Source organism: Podarcis erhardii, assembly GCF_964252035.2.
Source record: "Podarcis erhardii genome assembly, chromosome: 7".
Lineage (NCBI taxonomy): Eukaryota > Metazoa > Chordata > Lepidosauria > Squamata > Lacertidae > Podarcis > Podarcis erhardii.
In genome coordinates this window covers 40,308,759-40,323,700 of record NC_138511.1, presented here as the reverse complement: position 1 = coordinate 40,323,700, position 14,942 = coordinate 40,308,759, and the positions used below count along the sequence as shown (strand labels likewise).

At 44.8% G+C, this 14,942-nt stretch overlaps 1 protein-coding gene across 11 annotated transcripts in view; it reads left to right on the top strand.

Moving 5' to 3' along the window:
* FTO (FTO alpha-ketoglutarate dependent dioxygenase) overlaps positions 1 to 14,942 on the top strand; it is a 257,029-nt gene that overhangs the window by 4,712 nt on the left and 237,375 nt on the right. The gene's annotated exons all lie outside the window — the stretch shown is intronic.

Genomic DNA, 14,942 nt, shown 5'->3' with positions numbered 1-14,942 from the left:
CCCCTTACTCACCCTTTCCTTAACTAAAAAGCCCCCACAGAAAAGCCATGGGTGTTCTACCAAAAAGAGTCTTCCTCTTTGCCTCTTCTGTTCACTTCAGGGCACTCAGAGCAGTCTCCGATGAGGATCTTAATTGCCGTATTTTTCGCTCCATAAGGCGCACCTAGTTTTTAGAGGAGAAAAACAAGAAAAAAAATATTCTGAACTTAACAGTGGATGTATGATTTTTGTGGTTCATGCTGTGGCCACAGACATGTGATTTGACGGTGAGTTTGGGGTAGCCCAATGCAAAAATCCTGAGAATTCATGTGGATCCGTGCTTTGTAACCACATTTTTGCGCCATTGTGGCCCAAGGCAACAGTGGGTGCATGATTTTTTGGGTGCAGGCTGTAGCCATGGACATGCTATGTGATCTGATGGTGAATTTGGGGTGCTCCAATGCAAAAATCCTGAGGATCCATGTGCTTTTACCTCCCCCCTCCCAGGCAGCCTCCTTTATGTCTAGAGTCCCTTATCTCCCTCCTGATCCCTTGCCGTTCAGCTGCTCAGTGGCTTTGTTTCAACCCCCTTCCCTCTTTCCAAAAAAAAAAAAAAAAAAAAGCACGATCGGCTTTTCACCCCTGGCCAAATCGACTCCAGGCACCACACATTCGCTACATAAGACGCACAGACATTTCCCCTTACTTTTTAGGAAGAAAAAAGTGCGTCTTATGGAGCGAAAAATATGGTATATATTATAATTATACTCTCCTTGCGGCTGCTTCTGACCACATACACACCTTACATGTAAAACGCTGTGATACCACAGTCCCACAAGAATTCTGGGAGTGGTAGTTTGTTAAGGGTGCTGAGAATTGTTAGGAGACCCCTATTTCTTTTTCAGAACTACAGTTCCCAGAATGTTTTAACCATCAGTCCCTCTTCCCAGGGAACTCTCAGAACTGTTGCTTAGTGAGGGGAAAAATCGTCTCCTAACAGTTCTCAGCGCCCATTACAAACTAGAGCTCCCAGAATTCTTTGTGGGAAGCCATGACTGTTTAAAGTGGTATCCTAGTGTATTGTGCAAATGCAGCCTTCGTGTTCCTATTTCCTTTTTTTAAAAAAAAAAAAATAATTCCAGAAGTTTTGAAGTAAGGGAAAATGTGTATTGTTTGTAGTTCGGCAGCTTTTCCTCCATTGTGCTACCATTACACATGCCTCTCTACTTCCTCAAAGAATCAATTCTCTTTGAATTTTGCTCAGTTTCATTGTCTCTCTTTATCAGCTCCTCATCCCACCGCTTTTATTTAAGGTGATAAAGTTACTTTACTGCAACTGCGATTGTCACCTCTGCCCTCAGCTAATCAAATAGTTTAGCTGGAGGGAAGCATTTATCTCCCACTTCCATTATTATTATTTTCGTAGCTGTAAAGAGAATATATATATATATATATATATATAATGTCAGGAGAAGGCTGTAACGGTGAAACGAGGTATTGATCTGCTGTATTTGGCAATTTCTTTCTACCTCACCATCGATATCATGTCAGCCTCTGACTGTACTGTGGTTGACCTCACAAATAGCTCTTTATGTTCCCATTGGATTCAAATGATATACTATGCTGAAAACTAAATCAATGAATGATTATAAAGTTTTGAGTATTATTTCATGACCCTGAGGCAACCGGTGCTTCATGAGCTGAATGCTTGAAATGATACCTTGTGTGGTAAAGTAGTTACTGCTGTTTGTGGGGGACGCTGACCCGGTTCTCATGAAGGTGGTTTAACGTGTATGTGAGCATCACCTCACTTGGTAGTCTTCAACCTTTCCGGACTCAGAATATACCTTTAACCCAAAGTGCTATGGGGGATCCATTTCTTAAGTTTCTACCATATATGTGTATGGTAGTTGTGCTACTGTTGTGACGTACCTTTGATCAGGCTGTATTGGGTCCCTACCCACCCGTTGAAGACTGATGCCTTAAAATGTTCCTTTCTACAATCCCTGCACATAGAAAAACACCACAGAGGTGTTTAGGACAGGGAAGTGTCATTCCTAACTCTGATCTTGTGCTAGATGCTGAGTCCTTGGAGAGCAAACCACTAGATGCTCTGTAGCTCAAGGATCTTGCAGTACAGGGTCTCCTGGAACCAAGGCTGAAGATCCCCTTGAGGGACTCCCCTGGGGGGGGGGAGACCTGCTGAAGAACCCTTGGAGCTGTCAGAAGAGGAGGTAGAGCCACCCCTCAGATCTTGGGGAATGCTGGTGCCGAGGGTCTAGATTAAAGAGTGACAGTGTAGCTTGTGTTTACGGAACTAGAGTTGTCAGTTTGACATTAGTATATTGGAATTGTGGGTACTTGGGGATTGAGATTGCTATTAGCATGTAGGAAAGGCAGATACTTAGGGAATGAGTTCATAATTAGCATGGGTCCTTGGAGAATGAGTTCGGTATACATTGGTACCTCGGGTTACAGACGCTTCAGGTTACAGACTCCACTAGCCCAGAAATAGTACCTCGGGTTAAGAACTTTGCTTCAGGATGAGAACAGAAATTGCAGCTCGGTGGCAACGGGAGGCCCCATTAGCTAAAGTGGTGCTTCAGGTTAAGAACAGTTTCAGGTTAAGAATGGACCTCCAGAACGAATTAAGTTCTTAACCTAAGGTACCACTGTATAGGAAGGATAGGTATTTGGGGATTGGGGTTGCTTTCAGCCCACAGGGTAGTATGTAGTATCAGAAATTGAAGAACAGCATTGATGCAGGAAAAATATTCATGTATTTATAAGTATCTTTGCCAACATTTGCCTTCTTACTATCTTCCCTCCTTCATCACACATAATTAAGGTTGATGGGCTATTTATTTGAAGTCTCATAAAGGTCTAGCATTTTGTTTGTTGGCTAGAATTTAGTGTTGGGCATACATTGGACTGATACGAAGGATGGAAGTCAGTGATGTTTATATAATAAACAAGATACTTTTCTCCCCTCCCGCAAGTATTTTATATGTTAATGCAGGCAAAGGTAGATGAGTTCACATTACTTAAATGTGAACCACAAGCATGCAGATCCTTGCTTGCAAATGGTTTTAAAATAAGGTTATGCAAAGCAGTGGTGTTTTGTGTTTGATCATCTGCTAGGAATCATCATTCTTTCCAAGCTCTGCTTTGGAGGGGGAAAGTAGTTAAATTCAGCTTGTTGATGCAATCTCTAATTGAAATTATTAGGATTGTTAAAAAACAACAACTCAGTGTAAAACATTGCTTTGGTTCTGTAATAAATAAGGCCATCTTCTAATCTTAACACATTCATTTACCATGTCAGGGCTCCAACAATATAAGTATTAACCAGGTTTATGGAAAAAGAGGTTCTCTTTTACTTTTTAACACCCTCATGCTAAAAGCCTTGCATGAAGATACAAACTAAATGCAAGGAAGTAGTTCTTGCATAAGAGGTTTCACATGCAGAAGCAGGTGAATTGCGGTGGAACAGGCATGGGGGGGGTCTGTGGTTCTCCAGATGTTGGTGGATTCCAGCTCCCACCAGCACCAGCCAGCTGTTGGGATTCATAGTTCAAGAACATCTGGGGGCCATAGATTCCTCAGCCCTGCTCTAAGACTTACAGCAGTCTGGTGTAGTTGTTAGAGCGTTGGCCCAATATTGTGAAGATCCAAGTTCAAATCTCCATTCAGCAATTTTCACTGGGTGACTTTTAGTCAGTCACTCTGGCATACCATCTCAGCCTAAACCTGTTCGGAGGATAAAATGGAGTGGGGAAACCGTGTATGCCACTCTGAGCTCCTTGTGGGATAAAAATATCAATCGGTCAATCTATAATGAAATGGTGTGGACACCTGGGTAAGGAGCAGTTGAACTTCTGTTACACCGCTAAGTTTGCCCCTGACTGCTGCAGGCCAGAGTTCAGGTTGATCTCCCTCTCCTCTCTTTGCAAGGAAATGACAACTTAATGGGATTTTTAAAAGAAGTGTGCTATTTTCTGTGTAGCATTCTTGGAATATTTTACTGGTCAATTGACCAGAATGTTTGAGATAGATTTTTAATGCACAATTGCTGACCAGATGTGCGGCTTGTTTCATGTTTGGATTGTGGTATCAGTGACAACCTCCTCATATAGTTTTTAGGCCCATTAATGACTGGGCTACAATCCTGTTTATCAGAGCGCACGTCCTATTGAACGCAGTGGTGCTTACTTCTGAGTAGGCACACATAGGTTACCACAGTTTGCTTCTAAGAAGGAACAGCAACAGGGAAACAATTGAATTCTCCACATTGCATTTTACGTTTGTTTGGCTGGTCTTTGCCTGTGATCAAATGAGGTCCTCATAATCAGAGTTGCTTGCTGAAAATGTAGATTTATTATTATTATTTTGCTGAGAGCAAAGCAAAAACATTGCGTTTTCTAAAACAAATCAGTTTTTGGAAAGCAAGTTTTCTGTTCCTTCAAACGAAAAAGAGGCTAAAGGTGGAGGGAAAAGCTGCCAGTAGACTCTGTTTAACCGTATACTTTGCATGCATTTGTAATCTGAAATAGGAAAGGAAGGGAAAAAAGCCCACCCTGAGCATAGCCCCACTTGAGCTAGACAGCTTGAATGGCATCCTGTCAGTTGGGCTGTTCATGAATTGGCAGTGGTCTCATTTAGGACCTTCGGATATGTGTCTGCCTGGACAGAATGAGAGCACTTTGCATGTTCTTCCAAAGACAACCACTCCTTGCCGTTTCGCCGCAGGCAACGGAGCATGACAGTTGCCCTTCATTGCTGTCTTCTCTGAGCTTAACCTTTGACCCTCCGCTTAGTCGCCGCGCAACGGTTGGAGCAGGCCGAGATGTTCGTGAATTGACGGGCATCGGCCTGCAACGTGCTTGTCATTATTTGACTGTCAAGAGTAGCTTGCCATTGGGTTCCATCAAGGTTTGAAACCTATGTGCAGCAGCCCATATTACTTAACTTCCAGGGCTGTCAATGGGATGACCAAATGTGCATAGAAAAATAGGCATGTTGAATACATCTTGAGTCATATCATTGGAATATTCCTTTTCTTCTTTATGCATTCCTGGTGCACGTACTTGCTAAATGTATTCGGATGGCTTTCTTGGGGCCATGAGGTTGAATCTGTTGCCAGAGTAGGGCTTTTTTTTTAAAGAAAAAAGGAAAGGAAAGGAATCTCTGTGTGTATTAGGGGAAAGCAGTGAACTGTTTTCTCTTGTGGTCTTAAGTTTCAAACGGCACACGATTGAGATTTGAGCAGCTCTGCCAGTTAAATTCTCAGCTTCACTTACATATCCTATCAGCTTTCTGGCTGTCTGTATAAGTAGCTAGATACTAGACCAGTGGTGCCTGAGCTTAGCTGTCAAAGTGGAATGTTCATTTTGAAGGACTCAGTAATGTGATCTAAGAAGGAGGGGGGGGGAGAAAGAACGCATGTAGGGTCAAGCTTGTGCGATTCTTAAGTCTCTGTGAACACTTTAAAATGGCAGAAGTAGTACTTGCTTCAAGTTTTGGTATCTTTATTGATTCCCTTTTCCTCCCTTTCTCTTTGTAGGACTCCCCAGTTTTAGAAGTGGAATAAATTGTAGTCAATTAATTTTAAAGAGGTACAGGCAGCTTTTGAAAAGAAGCCCAAGAGTAGATAATGGTGCTTAGCAGGGACTGAAAGTTCAAGGCCTTGATGACAAGCACAGGATAGGCAGGGGAAGAGCAAGGGTTCCTTCAAGTCACCTGGTCCCATGGGTGTAGACAGGATTTGTGTTAAGGGGGGCTGGAGTTATGTTGGGGGGGGCAGATCCGACCTATCTTTTACGCAATTGGTCAGTTGGTTTAGTACTGTGATTTATTTACTTGTGGTTAGCTGTTTTCCCTGCCCCCCCCCCCCCGGCTACGCCCATGCTTGGTTCGAAACTGCATATTTAAAATTTTAAAACCCTGCTGATGGCACACATCACATCGGTGAAAATGCCTGTTCTGAGATAGCATCTACTGTGATGCATGGACATACTGTGTAAAACCAAGGAGGTGGGTAAATGTACTCAGCTGCAAATGTACGGTATTCAGATTGAACTAATTAAAAATAACCTGATTGGTGAGGTTTATTTCTATTTGTATTCCACACTGGTTGGGATGGTCTACATGTTTAGCCTCCCCGCCCCCCCAAACAAAACAAAACTTTGAGATAGGTCAAATAGTCAGCTTCGTTGCTAAGCTTGTACAGTGGTACCTCCGGTTATGAACTTAATTTGTTCTGGAGGTCCATTTTTAAGCCGAAACCATTCTTAACATGAGGTGCACTTTTGCTAATGGGGCCTCTGGCTGCTGCTGTGCCACTGGCGCGCAACTTCTGCTTGCATCCCGGGGCAAAGTTCGCAACCAGGGGCATCTACTTCCGGGTTAGTGGAGCTCGTTACCCGAAGCATTCGTAAGGAGGACGTAACCCGAGGTTCCACCGTTTTGAACCTAGGCCTTCCTCCGCTCTCTCCTCAAGCCCACAGCTCTCGCCACTGCCACATACAAGGTATGAGGAAGTTGTGACCCTGTAGATGTGGCCCTCCAAATGTTGTTGTAGTCCGTTGGCATCAGCCACTATGGCCAGTGGTATACCGCTTGGATACTCCCAAGCTGTGAAACAGTTTGTTGAGAATATCCTTCTAGTTGTTACTGGCAAAACATTATTCTGTTTAACTGGTTGTGCAACTTAGTACAAATCTGTAGTAGGGAAAAAGTTACATACTAACTGCAGCAGCCTAACATATATTGTATGGTGTTGTTGGTCCTACCAAAATATTTACCAGGCCAACCATGAGTTGTAAATTTGTTTTGCTCTTTTTTTGAGCTTGAGTTTTATTTATGCTATTTAACAAAATGTATGCACAGATTGCTTGATAGAAGACCTCTAAGTGGTTTACAAAAGAGCCCGATTTTATGGTCTGGTGCAGAATTGGATCAGAGGCCTAGATTTGTGGACTGATCCCCAAAGTGATCAGTAGGTGATCAGGAGGACTCTCCTGTGTGAGTGTCTGAGGGCCCTGCTCCTTCCTGCCACTTACCACCTGGCCCAGGGCGGGGCCTGAAGCCTCACAGGGACTGCTGCGCTCCGCTGCCCAGGAGGACTCTCCTGTGTGAGTGTCTGAGGGCCCTGCTCCTTCCTGCCACTCACCATCTGGCCTGGGGCGGGGCCTGAAGCCTCACAGGGACTGCTGCGCTCTGCTGCCCAGGAGGACTCTCCTGTATGAGTGTCTGAGGGCCCTGCTCTTGCAGCTTATCATCTACTTGGCCTGGGGCGGGGCCTGAAGCCTCACAGGGACTGCTGCGCTCCGCTGCCCAGGAGGACTCTCCTGTGTGAGTGTCTGAGGGCCCTGCTCCTTCCTGCCACTCACCATCTGGCCTGGGGCGGGGCCTGAAGCCTCACAGGGACTGCTGCGCTCTGCTGCCCAGGAGGACTCTCCTGTATGAGTGTCTGAGGGCCCTGCTCTTGCAGCTTATCATCTACTTGGCCTGGGGCGGGGCCTGAAGCCTCACAGGAACTGCTGCGCTTTGCTGCCCAGGAGGACTCTCCTGTGTGAGTGTCTGGGGGCCCTGCTCCTTCCTGCCACTTACCACCTGGCCCAGGGCAGGGCCTGACGGGCCGCACTAGGACAGTTGCTGTTACTGCTGGAGGGGTGCAGAGTGCTTTTAAAATGTTTTAAAATTTTTCTTTTGAATTTTTTGTATGTGGGGTGGGTGGGGGTGGGATGGATGTTTATTGGGCCTGGGAATTTGTTTGATTTCACGTTTTTGTAATTTTTACTGTTTTTTGTTTGTATTGTTTTATTGGTTTTTTGTTGTTTTTTTAAGGTGTTATTTTGTTCTTAAGGGGAGGGGTCAGGGCTGCCGGGGAGTAGGTCCCAGCCAACAAAATGGCTGGGGCATGTTCCACGGGGGGCGGGGGGGCGGGGAATGCACTGGGACAACCGATCTCAGTGATCACGGGTAGGAGGAGGAGTTACGCTAAGACCAGACCATGTCATTACAGAGGAGGCAGGTTTAGTCGTTGTCTGAGGACTATCCCTGCCTCCGGGTCTGGTCCTGATCGGATGGATACTAGAATCAGCAAGGGATACCCACATGACCTGAAGGTGCTGCTGTGCAATGCCAGGTCAATGATTCATAAGACCACTGCCATCCATGACTTGATCATGGATGGAGGACTTGACCTGGCATGTGTAACAGAGACTTGGTTGGATGAAGCAGATGGGCCTGTCCTTGCCACCGCTTGTCCACCAGGTTTCTCTTACGCACAGCAACCCAGGTCATGTGGGTGGGGAGGGGGGGTTGCAGTGATTTTTAGGAAGTCATTAGTTTGCACCAGGCGTCCTATTGGGAAGACCCAGGGGCTGGGAGCTGGGGGCACTGTCATACAGTGGTTCCGCTCCTTCCTCCTGGGTCGTGTTCAGAAAGTGGTGGTGGGGGATGAGTGTTCAGACCCCTGGGCTCTCACTTGTGGGGTGCCTCAGGGTTCTGTCCTCTCCCCCATGCTTTTCAACATTTACATGCAGCCACTGGGAGAGATCATCAGGAGGTTTGGGCTGGGTGTTCATCAGTATGCGGATGATACCCAGCTCTACCTCTCTTTTAAATCAGAACCAGTGAAGGCGGTGAAGGTCCTGTGTGAGTGTCTGGAGGCGGTTGGAGGATGGATGGCGGCTAACAGATTGAGGTTGAATCCTGACAAGACAGAAGTACTGTTTTTGGGGGACAGGAGGCGGGCAGGTGTGGAGGATTCCCTGGTCCTGAATGGGGTAACTGTGCCCCTGAAGGACCAGGTGCACAGCCTGGGAGTCATTTTGGACTCACAGCTGTCCATGGAGGCACAGGTCAAATCTGTATCCAGGGCAGCTGTTTACCAGCTCCATCTGGTACGTAGGCTGAGACCCTATGTGCCTGCAGACTGTCTCGCCAGAGTGGTGCATGCTCTGGTTATCTCCCGCTTGGACTACTGCAATGCACTATACGTGGGGCTACCTTTGAAGGTGGCCCGGAAACTGCAACTAATCCAGAATGCGGCAGCTAGACTGGTGATGGGGAGCGGCCGCTGAGACCATATAACACCGGTCTTGAAAGACCTACATTGGCTCCCAGTACATTTCCGAGCACAATTCAAAGTGTTGGTGCTGACCTTTAACGCCCTAAACGGCCTCGGTCCAGTATATCTGAAGGAGCGTCTCCTCCCCCATCGTTCTGCCCGGACACTGAGGTCCAGCTCCGAGGGCCTTCTGGCGGTTCCCTCACTGCGAGAGGCCAAGTTACAGGGAACCAGGCAGAGGGCCTTCTCGGTAGTGGCGCCCGCCCTGTGGAACGCCCTCCCATCAGATGTCAAAGCGATAAACAACTACCTGACATTCAGAAGACATCTGAAGGCAGCCCTGTACAGGGAAGTTTTTAATATGTGACATTTTAGTGTATTTTTCATCTTTGTTGGAAGCCGCCCAGAGTGGCTGGGGAAACCCAGCCAGATGGGCGGGGTACAAATAATAAATTATTATTATTATTATTAATAGAAGCATCATCAATAACAATTTATATAAAACCAATTTCAAATCAAATACAGGCAACTCCCCATTTGCATGCATGCCTCGGAACGCAACCCCCGCATAAATAGGGAGTTGCTTATACAGATAACATTATGTAGGTTCCGAGAACTATGCCATTATACTGGTGGTGGAATCAAACTACGGAGTTACAGTTTCTCATTTTCGGTAACTGAGGAAAAATAGTCACCATGGTTGCCCAGAGTAATCAGACAGATCTCCTGGTCCGCAGAGGCAAGAATAAGCAAAATATAAGTGTGAGCAGGTGTCAGAGAAAGGGTGTGGTCAGAGGGCACAGGATGGAGTCTTCTTGCTTAAGCTAAGCAGGTTCAGATCTATTTAGTGTTTGGATGGGAGACTCCCAGGGAACACTATGTATAAGGAAAAAAGGTGGAATATAATTATCCTAAGTTAAATAATAATAAAAAGACACCATTAGTCAAATAATAATGGAAGATTTCCATTGGTGGTACACTGTCAGATTCTGAAATAGCGTGGTTTTTTTGTTTTTTTAAAATTGTATGTTGTGTGTGTTTTAGTCAAACAGTAAAACTGTGCTACGCACTATTGTCACCCTCTAGGTTATGACATGTCTCAAGTAAGGACACTCCAGAGATTGTTTGCCCATTCATCAGGCATCTCCCATTCTTCCATTTGCTCCCCTCTTCAAGAAGTAATCAGCAGTGTCCGCCCCTTTATGAGAGGTCAAAGACACATAATACTATGTTGTGCCTCTAGCACCAAACCAAAGGTGATATCTTGAGGGAAGCGGTCTGTTGTCAACTGCACTGTCATTGCACTACAAATGTTGGCATGTTAGAAAGGTCGAGACCTTTGTAGTGCTGATTTCCGAGGGCACAAATCTTTGCCTCTCCATCAGCTTTAATGCGCTTACAGTAAAATGTCTGTATTGGGTAAAATGGAAACGAAGACACCTCAAGGGTTTTTAGTTTGGCTTCTTTGCAGCTGCAGATATAAAATGATATAATTGTTATCTTTGATAGAAGGAGAATGACCGTGATAGAGTAGCTCAAGGCAGATGATACTGTCATCCCTTCGACCCTTTAGTATCAGTGTTTATTTGTGTGTGTGGTATAGGCGGAGATATTTCTGCTTGCTATAGAAACATTTGACATATCTATGATTCTATGATCTGGCTACAGGTTAAAAAAAAATTCGCATGGGGTAGAAGCAAGACCACTATAGTTCATGTATTGGCAACATTGAGGCTGGATTACTGCAATGCACTCTGTGTAGGACTGCCCTTGAGCCTGGTTCAGAACCTCCATCTGATGGCAGAATTCTGCAGCCAGATTGCTGATTGGGGTATCTGGATGACACATGACACCATTGTTAAGGCATTTGCATGGCCTGCCCATCTGCTATCAAGCCAGGTTCCATATTTTTGTATTAATTTACAAAGCCCCGAACAGCTTAGGTCCAGGGTACTTCAGGGACTACCTGAACCCCAGCTTGATAGCAAATTCATTCTTGTGAGCATGGATCCTTACATGGCCTTGTAGAATCCCACAATGGGCCAGTGAGAACTGAGCATGCTCAGTAAACATGGAATACCACCTGACTGTTGGAGTGGGGAAACTGGGAAGCTGGGGCAGGCAGAGTGGACTAGAACATTGTGAAAGATAGCATGGCTGGCTGGAACCCTAAACCTGATCACTCCATAGTGCAGCACTTCATTGTTGGTCTCATGTGTCCATTATAATGTTTTATCTAATCCTTTCTAGCTGCTATTGGAACGGTGTGATCAGATCAGTCACTGTCTGTCTGTCTGTCTGTCTGTCTGTCTGTCTGTCTGTCTGTCTGTCTGTGTTGCCATCCAGTGCTACTGCCCTTCTTTCAAAATGGAGTTGGACAAATCTCATATGGGGTGGTCCACATTAGTTCACCTTCACTTAGGCCATAAGCAAAGTTTTCCCAACAACTCAGCGGTGCAGGAGTCACTTCATACTACGGAGAAACTGTTGATGTCTTATCAGTGATGCAGAGTAACTTGGGCGTCTCCTCCTATTTGAACTCCCTGAAAGCCCACCTACATGTTTGGAAATCTGGTAGAGAGATTCAGGACAGACAAAAGGACACACAGCACATAGTTATATACAAGTTGCTAATACTGTATAAGAGATGGTGTTGGCTTTGATTAAATCCCCATCAGCACATTAAAGAACTATGACACCACTTTAACAGTCATGTCTTCCTCCCTGAAGAATCATGGGAACTGTAGTGTATTAAGGGTGCTGAGAGTTGTTAGGAGAACCCTGAACCCCTCACAAAATTGCAACTCCCAGAATGAGTTAACAGTCATTCCCTCTTCCCAGCCAGCCTGAAGTGTGACCATTCTTGTTCAGAGTTCCCTCTTCTGTGTGACCATGGAATTTCAGAGCTTATGCAGCTTCCGTCCTTTGCAAACATAGCTACATAGGAGCTATCTGCTTCATCAGATAAATGGTCAATTCCCATCCAGATGAATTCCCATCCACATCAACTTCTTCTTTCTCACGGCAACCAACCAGCTGCATCCAAGAAGACCACATGCAGGGCATTATAGGAATAGCCCTTTCCTGCAAGTGTGTTGTAGTTGCAGGCATTCAGTGGTACATGAAACTGGACCCCTGTGGGCTTGAACATGATTTGGGCTTGGCCCCTGATATGTCTTTCCCTTCAGATATTCTGAGCTCTTTGAATACCACTGCTTGGAATTTCATTTTTCTTTCAGATGACTTGCAGTTGACTTTGGGAAATCATTTCACTCTACAGCTCTCTGCTGCCTATTGCTGCCAATGATAATAATAGTAGGTTGTATCCAATGCTAATCCTACTCAGACCAACTGAAATTAATGGACTTGGCTAATTCAGCTTCATTGTTTCTGAGTATAGCTTAGCTGGACACAACTTCCCCAAGTGGTGCAGATTAAATGTTCAAGGTTGTGATCCTGTGCACAACTGTCCAGGAGTAATTCCTGCAGCAATAGTGACATTAACCTTGGAGTAAATGTGCGTGGGATTGGATCACACGGCACTTGAGGTGTTTTGAAGGGAGAAAATGTATATGCCTCTTAAAATAAAACAAAATCAGAATGCCACATCAGTTTCTGTTTTGAGGAAGGCATTGACTGCTCTTTCCCCTGCTTTGGGTCGCACAATGTCTGGAAATGTTAACAAGAAACCTTTTGGAACGTTTGCTGACAGCTGTTGTGGCTTTCTGCCACGGAGCTTGCAAGCAGCATATATCACATCTGTAGCTACCGACAATGGAAAGGTCCAGGACATAGGACACGCTGCTAGTTGTAACCTGAAGCAAATATAGTTTAGTTGATGTGGCACAGTTCCATTAATGTAGCAATGCAACAAATTGCAATGATTCCTTTTGTAATTGCAAAGCATTATATGGAATTTGTAAGTGCGGCGTATCGTCTGGTTTGATGGTTTGTTTGTCTCTGTCCTCCCAACAAATGAAGTGAGTAAAACATATAGGCTGGAATTTAATGGGCTGAAATTCAACAGGGGAGCTAATGTATATCGGTGAGGAAAAATTGCAGATTAGCTTTTCTTAAATATATAAAGACTATGATGACAAAGTAGATATATTGTTACAGTTGTCGCCTGGGCTCTTTATTATCACTCAATATGCCTCTTGTAATTTTCTCATTTGCAACTGTAGTTGAGTAATAGACAGAATTACTTCAACCCCTATTTGCTTTGCTTCAGAGGCTTTGAAAACATTAATGCTAATATTATCATACACTTCATATGCGAGTTTATAATGCAGGGAATGGTAACATTTTATGTAATGTTTAAATTTCCATGGAATGGGATAAATAGAACTGGCACTCGTCTTGTAATGAATTCAGTTTAGCAAGCAGCTGGAGAATGGAAAAGAAGTCTGTTCCAGACCAAGGAAGCATACTGTCCCCATAGTGGTATTGCTGTATATGAATAAATGAAACACATCCAGAATCGCATAGTCAAACAGGCTATCTCCCCTCCCTTTTTCTTAGTTGGAAAACAAAGAAGTCTGAGCATCCATTTTATAAACTTAATAAAGCAGGTGTGTTGTAATAACTGTAAGTGGCTATCAAGACGTTGGGTGATTAATGTGCTTCCGAAGGTTGAAAGATACATAGACATTAGATCTGCTAAACATGTCAGAATAATGGTTAGCGAATTTTCACATTTTACCTCCCATGTGGTACAAATCGAGGGATGGTTTTTCAAGAGGCAAATAACCCAGTCCAGAAATTTATATGCACCGAGTTGTGAATGCAAAGGCATTTTAAACCATTATTTGGCTCTGGAGATTTTATGTAGCGTGAGATCAGGAGTGGCCTTTGGCCTCTCTTGCTTTCCTCTACCTCTGCTAGTGAGCTTGTCAGAAGCATCTGGTATGTACAAAATAGGATGCTAAAACAGGGTCCCAGGATATGGTTTGAAGGCACATGAAGCTGCTACCTAGAGGAAGCTAAGCAGGTTCTGGGTGTGGTCAGTGCCTGGATGAGAGAAACCACATGTTTGCTGCCTTGGGGCCCATATAGGCACAAATATTGCTAAACTAGCATACCCTCCAAGTGCCACTAACAGGATGACCACGATTTTCCTACAGCCGCCATGCATTCTACCTTGCTCCCGGGGTGCCCCAATATTTCACTGCCAGTGGATAGGGGCCATGGAATCAGCTGCCGGAGTGGTAGCAGCATTAGGAAGGAGGCACAAGGGCTCCTTCCCAAAGCCTAGTTAGCATAGCCAAGTATTTGCCAACCTGCTTCCTCCCAAGATATTCTGGGCTGATGTGTGTTGTAATATAGAACATCTGGAGGAAACCAGCTTGGCGAAGGTGCCAGAGCCCATATATTAATTCTGAACACCTGGGCATCCCTCACATTGCTTTCCCCCAGTCTTCCTGATATATGTTAGGCTAGGGCACAGTTCAAAGGAGGTAGGCTATGTTGCCGTAGAAATGTAATGGATTAATGAAAGTGGATTTGTTTCTGTGTGCCTCTGCTTCCCTAGGATCGCTCTTCCCTGAGATGTGGCTCAAAGGCGAAAAGTACAAATGGAGAAATGTTGTTCGACAGCACAAAGTGCCATTTTGGTGTGTGGTTTTTATCTTCTACTTCTCAGGCATTGTCTTAAGGCACTTTTTTTTTAAAGTGTACAGTAGCAGTGTGTAAATGGCAAAGTGAGCAAATAAGATGCAGTTGGTTTTTTCCCCCAGTTCAACATTTCTGATGCCTTTTAGTGTTACTTACGGTTAGTCTACCGGTTGTCCCCCTCTCCCTCCTCCCTGATTTCTGCTTACTGTAGCAAAATTACATCAAATGCAAGATAACAAAATACTGTCAGGCTGGGATTGTTTTATATGGACAG